Below are 20329 nucleotides of genomic sequence, written 5' to 3'. Positions count from 1 at the left end.
TATGAAATATGCAACTTCACTTGATACATCTATAAAGCCTATACCTAAGCCCCAGGAAACATCACTGAAGAGGGGACAGAAAGGCTATATGAGACAGAATAGTACAATATATGTTGCTGCTGTATTACAGTGATCTCTTATACATGCAAAGAAAACTAAAGCCAGGGACTTTCACTGATATGGATGTCCAAACAATACAGTAACACTAGTTCACTAGTTCACATGCTAACACAGACAAGGGAAATCTCATAAAGTTCCTGGATGAAGAACTGTGGTCACTGAGAGAGGGGGAATCAGCTTTGTCCTTAGGATTGAACACCCTGGTAGGCTATCCAATCCCAGGTGGTCACTTCTAAACATACATACATATGAACAACACTAAGTGGTCACAGTAGGATGTTTTTATAAATTTACGTGGTGTGTGCATTTACACAAGTGGTATGCAGGGAGTAAAGGGGCACTACAGGATTTGGAGGGAGGAGATGGACTAGGAAAATGGTGTAAATACTATACTCATATATAAAATTCAAAAAAATAAATAAATAAAATTGGCTATTTTACATAAAATAATGTGGTTTCATTTATTCTTTTTCCATTTCAACTGTACTCTTTAAATTTTCTTCAAAGTTAATTCACAAATAATGATAGTTAATAGTTTTGCAGAAACAAAGAGCTGTTCTTCCATTTGGAATATGTTTCTCTTTGATTTACCCAACTTTGTAAGAAACAGCAGAGAGGGGGTGCACAACATACACACACACACACACACACACACACACGCAGAGACAGAGGCAGTGAGACAGAGAAACACATAGGGAGACAGAGACACAAAGAGAAGCACTGTCCTCACACAGAGAGTGGCAGATTTGAGAGTTCTTTTGTTTGTCTTTTCTGTGCATCTCAGGGCTAATGAGTATGACAGTCAGGCACCCATGGATTCCTCTAGAAGCACAGATCCAATGCACCCTGACGCTTGGGTGTTTTGTACATTTGTCAGATAGGTAATGTGCATTAATGATGAACCTGATATCTTGAAGCAGGGCAATCAAACAAATAAAAAGTTTCGGTGGCATGTGTAATAAGAATGCCAGAGACTACCTACAACTAACAAATACAAGTTTCCAAATGCAACATTAGTAAATGCCTAAGTGCAATAAAATATTAGGGCTTATATATGAATGTGTTCTTGCTTTCCTACTGTGGATTTTTGTAAAAGAATAAGTGATGAGTAAGACAGCACCACATGCAGCATTATGCAGTATGGAATCACACAGCATGGGTGTTACCAGAGACTTAATAGGTAGGAAAGAGGCAAAGAAACAGATTTAGACACAAATGTGCAGAAGGACTCAAGCAGAGATGCCAAAGAGGAGTAAAAATGCATCCTGTCATACTCTTCTGTGGGGGGAAAAAAGAAACCTCCTGGACTGTCTCAAAAGAGTCACTCCAGGGACTGTAATTGGGATTCCATTGTCCAGTCCAGTCCAGTCCAGTAGCTGACTTTCTTACAGCAACATACTGTTCTGGGACTGCCTTTCTGTTAGTGACTTGCTTTCTTTTTCATCCACACTCTCAAGGACTACAGGTCTATCTATCTACTTTGTGGAAAGAGAAAGAAGGTACATTCAGCTTTTCAGTGAATCTCCATGGAATTCATAGGCAGCTTTCACATTCTGAAGCCAATGTTCCTATATATCAGTTGAACACTGTTGTTTCTTTACTAAGAAATCAGTATTATATTTATTAGAATTTATGGCTATTCTTATTTTTGTTTCATGCTATACTTTTAGCATGAAAATACTGAAAGTGTGTAAATATTTGTATTTTCTTTAATACACTATTTTGAGAAGTATTTTCTGAAAGGTGAGACAGACATGATGATTAATAAAGCCTCTGGTGGGTTTCTTAATATTATACTGTTCTATTATCCTCTTTGAAGAAAAACCTATATTTACCTGTTATTCATCATTGGTAAATATTTATCAAGTGCCTATTTGACATAAGATGATATAAGTGTGATTTCTAAATTATTCATAGTAAACATTTTATAGGCTATAAAAAGCCATAAAATAACCACTGTTCACACAAACATTTATCTTCTTTTGGAAAATCAAATTACTACCCAGAAAATTCAGTGAGACTTTCACATATAATTGCTTGTGTCTAATGCTTTCCAAACTGTTACAGTGTGTTTTCTAGAAATATAATCTCTTTCTTTCCCCTCTCCTTGCCTGTTTTTCTTTTCATTGTGATCTTTAGAGATCTTTCAAGCAAACATAGAAAGGTATTTATAAAAATGTTTCTCTGTTTTTTTGATATTATATAGATTTGGTTTGTACTTTTTGTTTTGGGTTTTGTTTTAAATTTTAGCCATGTGTGTATTTAAGTGTACTAATTATACAAATTCAACTAACTGCACATTAAAAAGCCAAACTCTTCAAAGTCTGCCATAAACTGACCAGTCTAACTAGACTCTACTAATTCAAAACAATGAGTCTGAATATAAATTGTGTGATCACTGGAAGTCTTAACCATTCACCTAATCTTTACACAGAAAAAAGTAATTGGGGAAATATTGTATTACACCATTCCATACACTTTTAATCATGAATTCAGTTCAAAATGATTAACAGCTGCTATTGTGTTTTTAGTAAATAAAAATTCGTTTATATTTTGCCAATTATAATTTGGTAATAAGCAATTATATTCTAAATCATATTTTTTTTTACTTAGTGAAACATACCAACTAAGGTTATGATTTGACAGAGACTTCAAAATTAAATATCATTAATTATATTTTGCTTTTCCTTACTAGCTATATCTAACTATATTCTAACCAATAATAAAAATATTTTACTTCTGATATCTTTAGAAAGTGTTAAGACATGGTCAATGAGGGGGGCACATAGAGGCCCACAAATATCTCAGCCTGTTGCTAATTCTATTTGCTGTCCTCCTTAACCTGATGGTAAGGCCCTGTTACTGAAGACAACACTTGCTTATGTTATTGGACATGGAGCAATTGAACAAATGCTCAACTCAGAAGCTTTACCCATAAAGAATAGCACTGATGGTGCTAGAAGGTGTTATGGGTAAGAAAACTATTTCTCAATAGCATAACTGACAAAAGACCCTAGCATTGGGTGTCATTCCAGCCCTGTCCTTCAACCCTCTTCTAGAGAAAAAAGGGAGAGACTCCACCTGTAACCACTGGAAGAAGAGACGGGGAAGACAAAGGTATAAGAACACATCAAACAATGGAAAGACTTATATAACCAGAATCTGGTGATTCTACACCAGCAGGACTTGAATATCCCAACGAAGATGAAACAGAAGAAAATGACCTTAAAATCAACTTCATGAAAATAATAGAAGCCCTCAAAGAGGATATGAGAAAATCCCTTAAAGAAATGGAAGAAAAAACAACCCCCCAAAATTCAAGAAATCAACAAATCTCTTAAAGAAGCAAGAAAGACAAGATAAAGCAATGGAACAGATGAAGAAAACAGTTCAAAAAGTTCAAATTCTGAAAACTGAAATGGAGACAAAACAAAAACAAACAAACAAGCAAACAAAAAACATAAACTGATTGAATTCTGAAAATAGAAAAGCTGTGTAAATAATCAGGAATGGCAGATGTAAGCATAATCAACAGAATGCAAGAGATGGAGAGATTCTCCGGTGCTGAAGATAAACTAGAGGAAAAAGATTCATCAACCAAAGACAATCTTTTTTTTTTTTTTTTTTTTTTTAAGCCACTAAATTGTATTGTAACTGAAAGTACCCACACTGTCAACAGTAACAACTGTTGGTGAGCCAGCTGTAAGCTGCACAGCTATAGTTGTAGACAAGACCCTTTTTTTAAGTTCATGACTGGCTGTTTTGAGGAACGTCTCTCCATCTTGAATTCCCATGAAAGCAGAACTTCCCATTTCTGCCTGGCTGTCTCCAGGGCCCGGTTCCCCTGCATCCTGGGGCTGCGCTCCCTCCTGCTCGTGTGTCTGCTCTGCTCTGCCTTTCATTTGTGTCTCTCTGTCTTCCAACTCCACGGGTGTCTCGGGGGCTGGTGCTACAACTTCATCCCTCATTTTCATGCAGAAAGCTGCAAATCATGCTGGGTCTATAGGAGAAATCGTTATCCTTCATCTGCAGCCACTCTACACCATCTATGTGCTCCTCGCCTTCCTTCTTTTCTGTCAGGAGAGTCCTCGTCATGCTGAGCCTCTTCATCGTGTGGCATTTGTATTTCAGCACTGTTTTATCACTGCCTTCGGGATCCACATGTTCAACAGCTTCCTCAAATATAACACAGGTCCCAGGAGTGTCTTCATATTCCCCCAGCAAACACGTAGCTGTCTACTTGCAGGATGGGCTTCCAGTGTCAATTCCCAAAATCTTGCATTTATTCTCACATTTGGAGAGGAAGTCTGAGTCAGTAATTCCTGACAACTCTACCAGAACGAACTGCTCAGCCTCCTCGTCCTGTCCTTGTCCTTGTCCTCCCACCAGTGATCCACTGCAGACGCCATAGCCAGCACACTCAGGCAAGCCATCACTGGCCACGCCCATCCGCGGGTGCCACCAAAGACAATCTTAACTCCAACAAATCCTTAACACAAAATATCCAGGAAATGTGAGACACCATGAAAAGACCAAACCTAAGAATAATAGGATTAGAAGATGGCCGAAGAAGCCAAACTTAAAGGTACAGAAAATATATTCTACAAAATCATTGAAGAAAACTTCCCCAACCTGAAGAAAGACATGCCTATGAAAGTAAAAGAAGCTTATTGAACACCAAACAAACTGGACCAATGAAAAAGACCCATCCCAATATAATGATCAAAACACCAAACATACAGAATAAAGAAAGAATATTAAGAATAACAAAGGAAAAAGGCCAAGTAACATAGAAAGGCAAACTTATCAGAATTACACCTGACTTCTGTATGAAAACTGTGAAAGCAAGAAGGTCCTGGATAGATGCTTTACAAATACCAAGAGACCATGGATGCCAACCCAGACTATTATACCCAGCAAAACTCTCAATTACTATAGATGGAAAAAAACAAGATATTTCACGATCAAAACAGGATTTACACTATATATATCCACAAATCCAGCCCTACAGAAACTTCTGGAAGGAAAACTCCAACCCAAAGTTGTTAGCTACTCTTAAAAACAGAGACAATAGATAATCCCAATTTATAAGAAGTCAAAAGAAAAAGCAGGGTGAATCTACTCACAATATCACCACCAACAACCAATCCAAAACAAACAAGAATAAACAATCAGTGGCTCTTAATTTCCCTCAATATTAATGATCTTAACTTGCCTATAAAAAGAAACAGGCTAACAGAATGGATACAAAGACAGAATCCATCATTTGGTTGCATGTAAGAAATACACCTCAACTTCAAAGGCAGATGATACATCAGAGTAAAGGGTTTGGAAAAGATCTTCCAATCAAGTGGACACACACACACACACAAAAAAAAAAACAAGCTGGTATAGCTATCCTAATAACTAAAAAATTAGTCTTCAAACAAAAATCAATCAAAGAGATGAAGAAGGTTATTTCATAGTTCTAGGAGAAAAATTAAGCAGGACAAAGTCTCAATTCTGAACACATAGCCCAAAACATAAAGGTACACATATGTAACAGAAATATTACTAAAGCTCAAATAGCACATAAAACCTTGTATTAGAAGACTATAAGTCTAACACAGGATCCTGAAATTCCACTCTTAGGCATATACCCAAAAGAGTCACGTCCATGCTACAAAGACATCTGTTCAATTATGTTCATAGCAACTTTATTTGTAGTAAAACTTGGAAACAACCTAGATGCCCCTCAACTGAAGAATAAAGAAAAATGTAGTACACAGTGGAGAACTACCCAGAAGGGAAAAAAATAATAGAATGTTGAAATTCACAGGCAAATGGGTGGAACTAGAAGAAACCATCCTGAGTGACCTAATCCAGTCACAAAAAAGATGGACATGGTATATACTCATTCATATATGGATTTTAGACATATATCAAAGGATCATCAGCTCACAATACATACCACCAGAGAAGCTAGGAAATAATGAGGACACTAAAGGAGACATGCATGGTCCCCCACATAAGGGAAAGGGACAAGATCTTCTCAGCATATTGGGAGTGGGGCTGGGTGGGCAATGATTGGATGTGGAGTTAGGAGAAAGAGAAGAGGAGGGGAGAGGAGAACATGATGAAAGATTGAATAAGGAGAGGAATAGAAGATAGCACAGAAAGAGATACCATAGTAGAGGGAGTAGGTTTGAAGAGAATTCTGGCACTAGGGAACTATCCAAAGACCTACAAGGATGACCCCAACTAACAATCTAAGCAATAGTGGAGAGGCTACCTTACATGCCCTTCTCTGATAATGAGATTGATAACTGTTTTTGAGAATGTTTGCCTATGTGTATTATCTTTTAGTTTATCAAGGACAGGGTGTATCTGGCTCAGTATTTAGCCAACCTAACAAAATGCTGAGGAATGTTTTGTTTTAAAAGTTGTTTTGATGTAAAAACAGGGAAAATGCATATTTGCCCCCCCCCCGAGGTTAAAGCTAAAGAGTGGGGGGTGTTTGTTTTTAAGCACAAATAAAGACATCTCAAGCTACTTGGGGATGGCCACTTGTGTAAATCTCAACTGGTGATCAGAAACGTCTTCATGCTGATGCCCTCCTTTCCCATCTCAGGACCTGAATCTGACTACAGCACGATTTAGGAAGCTGAGATTAAGTGTATGTAGTCTTAATATCTTATCAGGGAAAGTTCTTTTGCAAAAGAATCATAACTAAATTTGTACTAAATATATTTTACATATGATATAGCTACATACCTATAGGTTCCAAGGAATGGAATGTGGTGGTCTGAATGAGAATGGCCTTACAGGCTCATATGTCTTAATGTTTGGCCTCCTTTTAGCATAATTGTCTGGTTAATACTATTAGCAGGTGTGGCCTTGTTTAAGGAGGCATGCCTTCTCTTCTTCTTTGTTCTTCTTCCACTTTTTCTTCTTCTTGTTTCTCCTCCTCTTTCTCTCCTCTTCTTCTTATTCTTTATGGTTGTGTCTTAAGATGGTAGCTCTCGGGTGTTCTCTAACATTATGCCTACCTTCCAGCTACCATCTTACCTGCCATGATAGTCAAAGACTATAACCCACATTAAGTGTAAGCCTTAAACTAACTCCTTTCAAAAGTTGCTTTGATGATGGTGTCATAAAACGGAAATAGAGTAATTAAAACACAGAGGCATATAATACCAACTACTGGGATTTTTCTTAGTAATTTATGTCTTCTATTTGTGAAGAATAGCTTTAAAACTTATTATAGTAGGCTTTCAGATGTCTTTTCTATACATCTTTAGAGTTAATTATCCTTCCCTATTATTCTTTGTCCTATCTTTCTGTACCTTTCCCCATTTTAGCATCAGCCATTAATATTTTCCTTTCCCCTTTAAATCTTTCTCTCCCAATCCCATTATTGATTCCTTTCTAGTATCCTGAATTATATAGCTACTCAGAATTTAATACACAATTATGAATAGTTGAGTGAGAATATGAGTGAGAACATGCCCTTTTTTGGGTCTTTCTGTGTCTGTGTTACTGCATATTTTCCTGCTATATCCATTTACTTGAAATTTGATTTTACTTTATGCTAAATAAAATTACACTGTAATAGTATCACAATTTGATTGTCTATTCAATAAATAATGGAAAACTAGGTTCTAGCTAGTGTGAGTAGAGAAGCCATGAACACAAAAGAGCACAAGCCTCTGTAGTAACTTAGAAATTTCTTAGGGAATATAACAGGCATGATGTGGTTGGGAAATGTGGAAGGTTTATTTCTAATTTTTAAAAGAAATATCACACTAAATTTCAGAGTGGTTGAAATAATCTGCATTTCCATTAACAGTGCATCAGTGTTCCCCATTCCCAACTGTTTCCAATAGCATTTGTCTTTTTCTTAAACTTAGACATTCTAATTGGAATTGAACATAAAGTTCTTAAAAGAAGTAAGTGCAAATGATATATTTAAAGGTGTTCACTGTCATTAGCCACCATGGAAATTCAAATTAAAACAATTTTGAGATTTCATTTTACCTTCTGCTCTTCAAATTCATTAGAAAAAAAATCAATTATAAGATTTTCAGGGTTTGTGGTTTTAGCTATAAGTAGTATCTGTCTAAATTTAAAACATGGAATGCTGAAGCATATTATTTTCTTCTACAGGAAGACACCTAAGTCTGATTTATAAATAAACTCATAATGTACTTTCTTCATTCATGTTTTGCTGAGTAAATTAACTTGGGATGCATATCATTAACAATTTGGTTTATGAAAGGTTAGAAAAGAGATGGCTAACATAAAGTAGTAGTTGGAACAAGATAATGGAACAAAACATGATGCTTTTAATAATAGGGGCTGAAAAAGAGCTGAATGAGTAGCTGTCTGTGAAGCCTCCCATACAATATTTATATGTGTATAACAGGCAACACTTCCTTTTTATTATTCATTCTTGGTTAATTCACATAGGATTTAAAAAGAGTATTACAACAGTGCAAACAACAGATGGGTTACTGCTTGATAGCCAAGCTGAACTGCCTCCCCAGATTCTGTTCCCAGTGTCCTCCTCCTACTACTCGATCTCCAGCACCCATTCTGGTTCCTGTGCCCTACTCCAGCAGAACTGCAGCACTGGAGTACAGACCTCAGAAGTCTGATGAACAGACTACAGCAGCTCAGATAAGACCACACCAGTTGGAGGAACAGGAATAGATCACAACATTCAGAAAAACAGGTAACTCTACTCAGAAGAACAAAGAGCTGCCTGCTGCACAAAAGGTAAAGCTAACTACCAGAAGGCCAGCTCCAAAGTTGGGGAGAGACTCTCTTCTAGATTAGACATAATGTCAGTTGTCAGACCACAAACGCTAGAAGATCAAAAAGAAAACATAAATCAAGGAACAATACACCCATTCAACAAGGACAAACTCAGAAATCAGGTCCTAGACATATAATCACACTAAAGTCAGATGTATAAATGCCTTAGAGGAAGTTAATAATATCAAGGGGAAAAAATAGGTAAACAGGTGAAGGAAACAATTTAAGATCTGAAAATTAAAATAGAAGCAATATGAGAACTTTAGGAGGCATCACCATCCCTGACTATAAGTTCTACTACAGAGCTATAGTCCTAAAAACAGCCTGGTATTGGCACAAAAATAGAAAAGTAGACCAATGGAATCAAATTGAAAATCCTGATATTAATACATGCACCTATGAACACCTGAATTTTGAAAAAAACAGCTAAAAGTGTACAATGGGAGGAGGAAAGCATCTTCAACAAATGGTGCTTGTGACAATTGGATGATAGTGTGTAGAAGACTGCAGATAGGCCCATGTCTGTCGCCATGCACAAAACTCAAGTCCAAATGGATCAAAGACCTCAACATAAATCCATCCACACTGAACCTGTTAGATTAGAAAGTGGGAGGTACCCTCGAACAAATTGGTATAGGAGACTGCTTCCTGAACGTAAGTCCAGTAGCACAGACACTGAGATCAATAATTAATAAATGGGGCCTCCTCAAACTTAGAAGCTTCTCAAAGGCAAAGGACACAGTTGACAAACCCAAACAGCAGCCCACACACTGGGAAAAGATTTTCACCAATACTACAGAGGGTTGATCTCCAAAATATACAAAGAACTCAAGAAACTAGTCAACAAAACACCAAATAACTCTATTTAAAATGATGTAAAGAACTGAAGAGAGAATTCTCAATAGAGGAAATCAAAAAGGCTGAAAGACTCTTAAGACAGTGCTCCACATCCTTAGCTATCAGGGAAATGCAAATCAAAACAACTCTGAGATACCATCTTACCCCTGCCAGAATGGCTAAAATTAGGAACACCAATGACAATTTATGCTGGAGAGGATGTGGAGAAAGGGGAACACTCCCTCCACTGCTGGTGGGAATGCAAACTTGTACTGCCATTTTGGAGATCAGTATGGCCGTTCCTCAAGGAAATGGGAATTAGTTTACCACAGGACCTGACAATCCCCTTTTAGGCATATGCCCAAATGATCCACATCCATGCACCAAAGACATGTGCTCAACTATGTTCATAGCAGCATTATTTGTAATAGCAGGAACCTGGAAGCAACCTAGATGCCCCTCAACTGAGGAATGGCTAAAGAAGCTGTGGCACATCTACACAATGGCATACTACTCTGTGGGAAGTAAATCAATGGAATCATGAAATTAGCAGGCAATTGGATGGAACTTGAAGAAAACATTATAAATCAGGTGACCCAGTCACAAAAGGAGGAACATGGTAAGTACTCGCTCATATATGGATTTCAGACCTAGAGCAAAGGATCACCAGCCTATAATAAAACTACCAGAGGAACTAGGATACAAGGTGGATTCTAAGAGATTCATATAAGGTTCCTCACAGAAGGGTTAAGGGACAAGTTCTCTAGAATATATGGGGAATGGGGGGAGCAGTGAGTGGAAAGGAAATTAGGAGTAAGAGAAGGCAAGGAGAGGAAAGCATTCGGATAGGAAGATTGTCAGGGGAGGAATAGAAGAAAGAAGAGAGAGAGAGAGAGAGAGAGAGAGAGAGAGAGAGAGAGAGAGCATAATAGAGGGATTAATAGGATTAAAGAGAAAACTGAATGTAAAGAAATGTCCAGATACCTACAAGACTGACCCCAAGTAACAATTTGAGCAACAGTGGAAAGGCTACCATAAATGCCTTTCCCTGATATGAGATTAACGACTACCATCCACCATCATGGAGCCTCATCTAGTAGTTGATAGAAACACAAGAAAACACCCACAACTAAACACTGGGCTGAATTTGAATCCAGATGCAGAGAGGGAGGAAAAGACCAGGCTGCAGAAACACATAGAGACAGCTTTCCTGAACAAGAAGTAGCTAATGGGCCCCGAGACTGATTGCTGGGAATCCAGCATGGTACTGACTCAGACCCCCTGAACCTGTGTCTCAGCTAGAAGGCCTGAACAGGCTAGGTGTCCTCATAAAATGGAACCAGGATGTATTCCCTGGTGCACATAAAGATTTTTCCGGCACATCCCCCATGAAGGGATACTCCCTTAACTTAGAGACAGGAGAGTGGTCCTAATCTCTACACCACAAAACTTGACAAATTTAGATGAGTCTTTCTGGAATGAATCACCCTATATGAGGAGTGGTTGGGGATGGGAGAGGAGGGTGGTTGGGGTGCATGAGAGGGTGAGAGACAGGGAAAGAAGGAGCAACTGAGGGAGGGAGGGAAGGAGAGAGAGAGGGAGGAAGAGGGTCCTGGGATAAATATGTAAAATAAAAATAAAAAATAAAATAAAAGAAAGAAAAAGACAATGTGAGGAAATTCTGGGTAAGCAACAAGCATAACCAACAGAATTCAATGGATGGAAGAGAGACTCACAGATGTTAAAGTTACTATTTAAAAAGTAGATTCATGAATAAAAGAATATGCAAAATCAAAAAATCTCCTAATACAAAACATCCGGGAAATCTGGGATGTTATAAAAAGAAAATGAAAATAAAAAAAGGAATAGAAGAAGAATTCCAGCTGAAACACCCAGAGAATATATTAAATAAAATACACAAAACAATTTTCCAAACTAAAGAAAGAAATAGCTATAATGTTCAAGAAGCTTTGGAACAGAAAGAAAATCCCACTTCACATAATAACATGTACAAAAACATATACAACAAATAAAGCATATTGAAAGCAACAAGGGAAAAGGGCCAAGTATCATATAAAGACAGACCTATTAGAGTCACAATCATACCTGAATTCTCACTGGAGACCCTAAATTCCAGAAGGACCTGGAGAGATATCTTACACACTTTAAGAGAATAAGGATGCCAGCTCAGAGTACTACATCCTTTAAGTCACCTTAGATGGAGAAAACAAAGCATTTCATGTCAAAGTCAAATTTAAATTATATCTATCCACACATCTAGACCTACAGAAGTATTAGAAGGAAAACCTATGGAAATTAACCACATCCCTGAAAACACAGGTAATAGATAATCTCATATGAGACACATGAGAAAAACTCAAAGAAGGAAGCACACACACACACACACACACACACACACACACACACACACACACAGAGAGAGAGAGAGAGAGAGAGAGAGAGAGAGAGAGAGTCACAATCACAAACAATAACAGCAACAACAAAATATGACAGGAATTAACAATCAATATTCATTAATATCCCTCAATTTCAAAGCACATAATCCACCAATAAGAACATAAGGATTAACAGAATGTATATGCAAACAAGATCCATCCTTCTGGTAAATTTATGTACCTAAACACCAAAGATAGACATCACCTCATAGTAAAGAGTTGGATAAGTATTTTCCAATCAAATGAAACTAAGAAGCAAGCTGGTATAGGTATCATAACTTTTGCCTATATAGACTTCAAACCAAAATTAATAAGAAGATAGGGAAAAAAGGCATTTCATACTCATCAAAGGAAAGGCCAATTCACCAAAAATGATATCTCAATTCTGAACATCTATGCCTCCATTGCAATGGCATCTACATTTGTAAATGAAACACTGCTAAACTGAAATCACACATCAAACTGCACACATCAATTGTTGGAGACTTCAACACTCTACTCTCATTAAGGTACATGCCACTGAGATAGCAACTAAACAAGAGGAACTCACAGACATTATGACACAAATGGACCTAACAGATAACTACAGAACATTTCACCCAAACACAAAATAATATACACTCTTCTGAGCACTGCAAGGAACCTTGTCCAACCCTTGAGCATATTCTCAGTCACAAAGCAGGTCTCAACAATTGAAATAACCCACTATATCTTATCAGACCAACATGGATAAAAGCTGGATTTCTACAACAACAGAAATGGTGGAAAGCCTATAAAGTCATGGAAACTAAACAACTCTCCACTGAGTTACCACTGGGTCAAGGAATAAACAAATAAATTATAGACTGCCTAATTTTCATTGAAAATGAATGAACAACATACCCAAACTTAAGGGACATGAAAGCAGTATTGAGAGAAAAGTTCATAGCAACTAAGTAACTCCAAAAAGAATTTAAGTCATACTAGTCACTTAAAAGAACACTTGAAAGCATAAACAGAAAAAAAAAAGCCAAACATATCCATGAGGAGTAGATGACAGGAAATAATCAAACTGATGGCAGAAATACATAAAATATATAGAAAGAAAAGGATACAAAGAATCTATGAAACAAAGAGTTGGCTCTTTGGGACAATCAGTAAGATAGATAACTAAAAGACAGAATATACAAATAAACAAAATCAGAAACAAAAAGATGGATATGATAATATACACTGAAGAAAAATGAAGAATTATTAGGTCTACTTTAAAAATCTGCATTCCATAAAATTGTAAAATCTGGAAGAAATGGAGAACAAATGAACATTCATAACAATCAAGTAGGCTGCATCCTGGAGATGCAGGAATGGGTCTTTGTATGAAAATCTGTCAATGTAATACACCATATAAACAAACTGGAAGAAAAAAATGATCATCTCACTAGGTGCTGAGAAAGCCTTAGAAAAAATCCAACTTCATTATAAAAGTCTTGGAGAGATGAGAAATACAAGGAACATAGTAAATATAATAAAAGCAACACACAGCAAGCCGATAGCCAACATCAAATTAAATGGAGAGGAACGCAAAACAATTCTACTAAAATAAGAAACAAGACAAGGCTGTCAACTTTCTATATACTTATTTAATATAGTGCTTGGTGTAAGGAATCAGGCATTATGCTGACCTGCCCCTGTCACCTGGCAGAAGGTGCTCAGGCACTTCTCTGGTAAGCCCAGGAAAGACCTCCACCCACTTAACATTCCCTTTGCTCTTTATCTGGGTCTTCTCCCTCCACGCTCTTTTCTTTTTATGCTTTTTTCTGGTTCTTTTCCTGCTCTCTTCCTGCTGTCTGCATGTGGCAGACAAGGACCTTTCCTGTCTCCCTCTTCTCTTCTGTCCTCTCTCTGTCTCCTTGCCCCTTTACCTCTTTTCTCTTACCTTACCCCCTTCTTCCCCTTCCTAATAAAACTTCTCACTGAAACTCTGTCTGCCAGGGCATGTTTGTCCTCGACCTTGATCACCCTAGCTTGAAATGGAATCCACACTGGGACACTGTCTCCTCGAATTTTATGCTAACATTTGGATTTCTAGTTAGAGCAATAAGACAACTAAAGGAGATCACAAGAATACAAATTGGAAAGGAAGAAGTCAAATTGTCACTATTTGCATATGATATGGTAGTAGTATATATACAGATTCCAAAAATTATAACACAAAATCCCTACAACTGATAAAAATCTTAACCAAGTGACTGGATACAAGTTTAAGTCATAAAATCAGTAACTCTCCTATATATAATTAAAATAAGTCTGAGGAAGAAACCAGGGAAACAACACCTTTACAATAGCCTCAAATAATACAAAATACCTCGGTGTAACACTAAAAAAGCAAGTGAAAGACCTGCAACAAGAACTTCAAGTATTTGAAGAAATAAATTGGAGAAGACATTTGAAGATGAAAGGTTTCCCATGCTCATGGATAGGTAAAATTATCATAGTAAAAATGGTCATCTTACAAAAAGCAATGTACAGATTCAGTGTACTCATTATCAAGATTCCAACACAATTATTTACAGACCTTGAAAGAACAATATTCAATTTCATATAGAAAAACAAAAATCCCAGAAGAGCTAAAATAATCTTATACAATAAGGCTGACATTTCATCATTCCTGATTTCAGGCTCTAACACAAATGTGTAGTAATAATAATAAAAACCATGATATTGGCATATAAGCAGACAGGTTATCAATTAAACACCATGCAAAATCCACATGCCTATGGATGTCCGATTTTCAACAAAGTCAGATTTATACATGGAAAAAAAAAGAAATAACCTTTAACAAATGGTTATAGATTTTGGTATGAAGAAGAATGCAAATAGATCCATATCTATTATCTTGCTCAAAACTCAGATCCCAGTGAACAAAAGACTTCAACATAAATACTGATACATTGAACCTGATAAAATAGAAAGTGGGAAATAGCCTTGAACACATTGGCACAGCAGACAGCAGACATCTTCTGGAATAGAATACTAATAGCACAGGCACTAAGACTGACAATTAATGAATGGGACCTCCCCAAAACAAAAATCTTCTGTAAGACACCATCAACAGCACAAAATAGCAGCTTACAGAATGGGAAAAGAACTCCACCAACTGCCACCCCCAACTACAGAGGACTGACTTCTTCAGTAACAAACTGAAGAAACTAGATATCAACAAACTAAATAACCCAATTAAAAATGGGATACAGACCAAACAAAGAATTGCCAACAGAAGAATCCCAAATAGCCAAGAAACACTTAAAGGACTGATTAATGGAGAAGGCCCATTCAGACAACCTCTTCATTATTGCTAGGAGTCTTAGCTGGGGTCCATCTTGCAGATTCCTGAAAATTACTCTAGGACCAGGTTCTCCCTAAGTCCATAATGGCTGCATCTATCAAAATATCTCTTTCATTGCTTTGCTTTCCCCCTTCCATGCCTCCCTAACTCAGTCTTCTTAATCCCTCATGTTTCAACCATAATTTTCTCCCTCCTACCCCCTCTCCCAGTTTTCCCAGGCAAACTTAACTAGAACCTATATCCAGTAACTAATGGAAGCAGATGCAATGACCCACAGCCAAGCATTGGGCTTAGCTTATGGAGTTAAGTAGAAGAGAGGGAGGAAGGATCATATGAAAAATGGGGTGTTGTCAAGACCATGACGGAGAGAACCACAGAGAAAGCTGACCTGAGTTAGTGGGAGCTCATGGCTTATGGACAGACAGCTAGGAAACCTGCATAGGATCAAACTGGTCCCTCTGAATGTGGATGTTAGTGGCACTAGGACCTATCCCAGTGTGTGAACTTACTTTTTGGAGCCCATTCCCTGTGTGGGATACCTTGCTCAGCCTTGATTTGGGGAAGGAGCTTGGTCCTGCTCAACTTGGTTTGACACTCTTTATTGACTCTTCATGGAAAGCCTTGCCCTCTATGAAAAATGGTTGGGGGAGTATGAGGGGGAAATGTCTTTGGGGGTGAGAGGAGGGAAGGGGAACTAGGATTTGTATGTAGAATGAAAAATAAGCCAGAAATTAGTAGTACACACCTTTAGTCCCAACACTTTCAAAGTGGAAGCAGGTGGATCTTAGTGATTTCCAGACAAGCCTCGTCTGCAAAGTGAGTTCCAAGATAGCAAGGACTATTTGTTACACAGAGGAACACTGTCCCTAAAACAAAAGAGAAATAAAACAAAATTAAAAAAATAATTGTTCAATATTCCTAGCTTTCAGGGAAACTCAAATCAAAATGATTCTGAGATTCCATATTACATGTATCAGAATGGCTATGTTAAAAAAAAAATACAAGTGACAGCTCAGGCTGGAGAGGATGTGGAGCAAGGGGAACATGCCTCCATTGCTGATGGGAATGCAAACTTGTATGGTCACTATGGAAATCAATATGGTGATTCCTTTAAAGAAAAATGAGACTTTCCCTCAATACCCAGGTATACCACTCTTCGGCATATACCCAAAGATGCTCCATCATACCACAAGAGCATTTGCTCAACTAAGCTCATAGCAGCATTACTTCTAGTAGCCAGAACAATGAAAATGACCTACATGTTCCTCAATAGAGGAATGGATACAAAAAAATGTACATTTGAACAACAGAGTGCTACTCAGCTGTGAAAAACCATGACATCATGAAATTCAAAGGAAAATAGATGGAAGTAGAAAACAATCAGCCTGAGTGACATATCCAGACCCAGAAATGCAAACATGGTATGTAATCATAACTGGATAATCATATTATAATCTACTGATGCATAGAGACTATGTAACAAGGAGAGCTCAAGGAGACACTTGGGTCTCCCTAGGAAGGGGAAATATAACAGATTTTGTGAATATCCTGAGGGCATGAGTGGATAGCAACATGAGTTATCTGTTTTGGGGGATGATAGAAGGGGAGAATACTGGAAGAGAGGACTGAAAGGGGCAGGCATTACAAGGTCAGGTTGAAACCTGACCAAGAAAACTGCCCAGGGCTCTACAAAGATGATCTCTGCTAAGACTCCTAGCAATAGTGGATAGTTACCCTGAACTGGCTGAATTCTGTGATCAGGAATGACTTCCCATGGAGAAATTGGGACACCAACCCCAGCCACTTAACATATGGCCTATAATCTGACATGCCTATGGCATTTGCTTGTGTAAAGATAGCCTAGAAATCAAGAGTCTAGCCAACCAATGAATGGTTTATCCAAAGACACATCCTACGAATAATAACACTCCTGATATTTCCTCCTCCTCCAGGACCTACAGGCTCGATATCCCAGAGACACATGATAGAGACAAACAGGAGTGGAGAGAAAAATATCAGTGTATAATGCCTAACAATATTCTTCTATATTCATAGATTGGTGTCTGGCCCAATTGTCAGCAAAGAGGCTTCATCCTGAATTGATGGAGACAGAGACCCATAGTCAATCATTAGTCTGAGCTTGGTGAATCCTGCTGAAGGGAGGAAGCAAGAGTCGTAGGAGCCAAAGTGTCAAGAACATCACAAGAAAACCCATAGAATCAACTAACTGGGGCACATAGGAGCTCACAGGGAACCTACTGAGAGTTTTTATGGGACTGAACTTGAGATAGTTGGGTAGGTTGGTCTTCTTGTAGGATTCCTAACAGTGGGAGCAGGGGCTGTCTTTAACTCTTTAACTGGCTTTTGGTACCCTATACCTCCTATTGGTTCCCTTTGTCTAGCCTTAATACTAGAGGAGATGCTTTATCTTGATGCAATTAATATGACAGATTTTGCTGATTTCCATGTGAAGCCTGTCATTTTCTCAACAGAAACATAGGAGGAATGCATTCAGGGGGGACAGAATGAGGGTGTGTGGAGGTACTGGGAAGAGAGGATGGAGGATAAAGTGAAGTACGGTGGTAAAATAAATTTAAAAAGAAATTAGTAATAAAAACAGGATGTTTGTCATAAATTCTTCTAAAATGGTCTGGATACTTTAAGGAAATAATGTGTCTCTTTTGTCAGATTTGGGATACAGTACCCTTGCCATGTAGACCATTTAACACCTTTTAAACGAGACATTTTATGGCACCAGTGGAAATAGGAACATGACTTTAGTAACAAAATCATTCTAGAAAATTTGAGATTTAACAGTACATTAACCTGATATTAAAGACCATTGATGGAATTTCTTAGAGAAATGACTCCACATCATATGAGACATGAGAAATGGCACCTCAAAGTGTTCTGGGCAATGAGAGGGGGATATACAAGGTGCTTATCAAACTCTATGTTATTAAAGAAATTAACTGATCAGCATTACACATCAGATGTGATTACTGGTAATGGTGCAGAGCCAGGTCCTATCTCCTTTACCTGTATTGACAGAAAGTCAAGCCACTGTCAACTTCTACTTGAGTGCTGTTGATCACAGGAGCACAGAATGTCAAATTGACAGTTAAAAGGAGGTAAGACTCAGGGTCCTATCACAGCTTAGCTACAATTAATTCTCATTAGGTATACTAGAACAGCTGAATTTTCTTTTAGAAAATTATTCCAGTCTTCATTTGTTTTAAGAACCACTGATATTGATGCAATTCTATTTAGGCTGCCAGGTGTTTCCAGGATGGTAATGAGGGAGGAGATAGGCTGTCATATTACCATTTGTGGGTTTGCTGAAAGCTTGGTTCCTATCCTGTACTTCATGTGAAGCCCATGCACAGCCCTGTGCTCTTTGTGCTGCCTAATGTCCCATCTGTGCTCATGAAGTGTGACTTGATAAGGATGCATCAGGTGATGTGTCTGACTTAATGGTATTCCCGCAGAACAGAAGCAATGAACATTAAGGGGTTTTAATTGTATTCTTTGCAGTGGGAGCAATAAACATTAGGGGTCCTATTGTATCCTTCCTCAAAATGCCCCACAAGCCCAGTTTGAGGAGTATCTTGATGAGCAGCTCTAATTTCTAATCCTCCATGTATTCTATGGGTTTTGAAATTAAGGGTCTGGACAAAAGCAACAGAACTCAATCACTAACATGTAATTCCCATTTCCATGTAACCTATTTCTGGATAGGTACCATAAATCCTGGTGATTGTCTGAAGTCAGAACTCCAACAGAACAAAATAGAGCATGCAAGGACTATAAAGTATTTTCCTATGGTGAAAATTGAACTTCAGCTACTAGTCTTATAGGCTCGGGGTGAAACCTTCATATGGAGACAGTCAATAAGATAGACAATTAAGTTCTTTTGTGAGTTTGAAAGACTAGGTGATTTTGATGGAGGGAAGTGAAAACTGGATAAAGCATAAAATGATAACAAATGACAATCCTGATGGCATTGCATCTACATTTATCTATACTACTTTTTTTTTTAATGAAACTATATGCTACAGTTACAAAATGTGCATGAAATTACATTAAACTCAGATATTCACTTACAGGAGATGACCAAAATACTTTCAAGAAAGAAAGATATTTTAAATTATTGTTTCAAATAGTCACATGTCATAGCCATATGAGCAAGTCAATATATGATAGTGACTTTATACTTTCATTTTTTTCGTCTAATTTTGCTCTCCCCTCTTTGATACAATTTTTTGGTACTGTATGTTTAGACATCTGGACTTATTGCATAGCATTTAAAGACATAATAATAATCATTTATTCTATGTTACAGTTTTTCATGTATTTTTAAAAATTGATATTCACTAAGATGAATTTCACATGAAAAAGTTGAAGAGTCATCAGTCTTCTGGCCAATTATTATGCAGCATGGTGAAGCTGTCTAGTTTTTAATTCAAAATAAGCAAGATAAAATGAACATGCTAAAACTGGATTATATGTTATGAAGATCTTAATGCTGTGGTGTTTAAATTCTTTATCTTAATCCAAGTTGGGAAAATTTGGCTTCATTTTATACTAACATGTCTTTAATTTCTTACTAAAATAAGGAATACATATTAGAATATACTAGAAAAAATAAAGCATAAAATATATTACTGTTGATTATTTTATTTAATATTGTGGTTTCCACACAAAGACATTTAATTTCAAAGCACTTTGACTTGGCCACAGCCATAATTGTGTATAATATCCATTATCTTCTAATTGGGATTATCGTTTATCTTTG

At 37.4% G+C, this 20329-nt stretch overlaps 1 pseudogene; it reads right to left on the bottom strand.

The window, feature by feature from the left end:
- Nucleotides 1-3867: 3867 nt before the first annotated feature.
- Nucleotides 3868-4553, bottom strand: LOC127226054 (general transcription factor 3C polypeptide 6-like; annotated as a pseudogene).
- Between the last annotated feature and the right edge of the window lie 15776 nt (nucleotides 4554-20329).

This window comes from Phodopus roborovskii, unplaced genomic scaffold (assembly GCF_943737965.1).
Source record: "Phodopus roborovskii unplaced genomic scaffold, PHOROB, whole genome shotgun sequence".
Lineage (NCBI taxonomy): Eukaryota > Metazoa > Chordata > Mammalia > Rodentia > Cricetidae > Phodopus > Phodopus roborovskii.
This window is presented reverse-complemented; position numbering and strand designations above follow the sequence as displayed.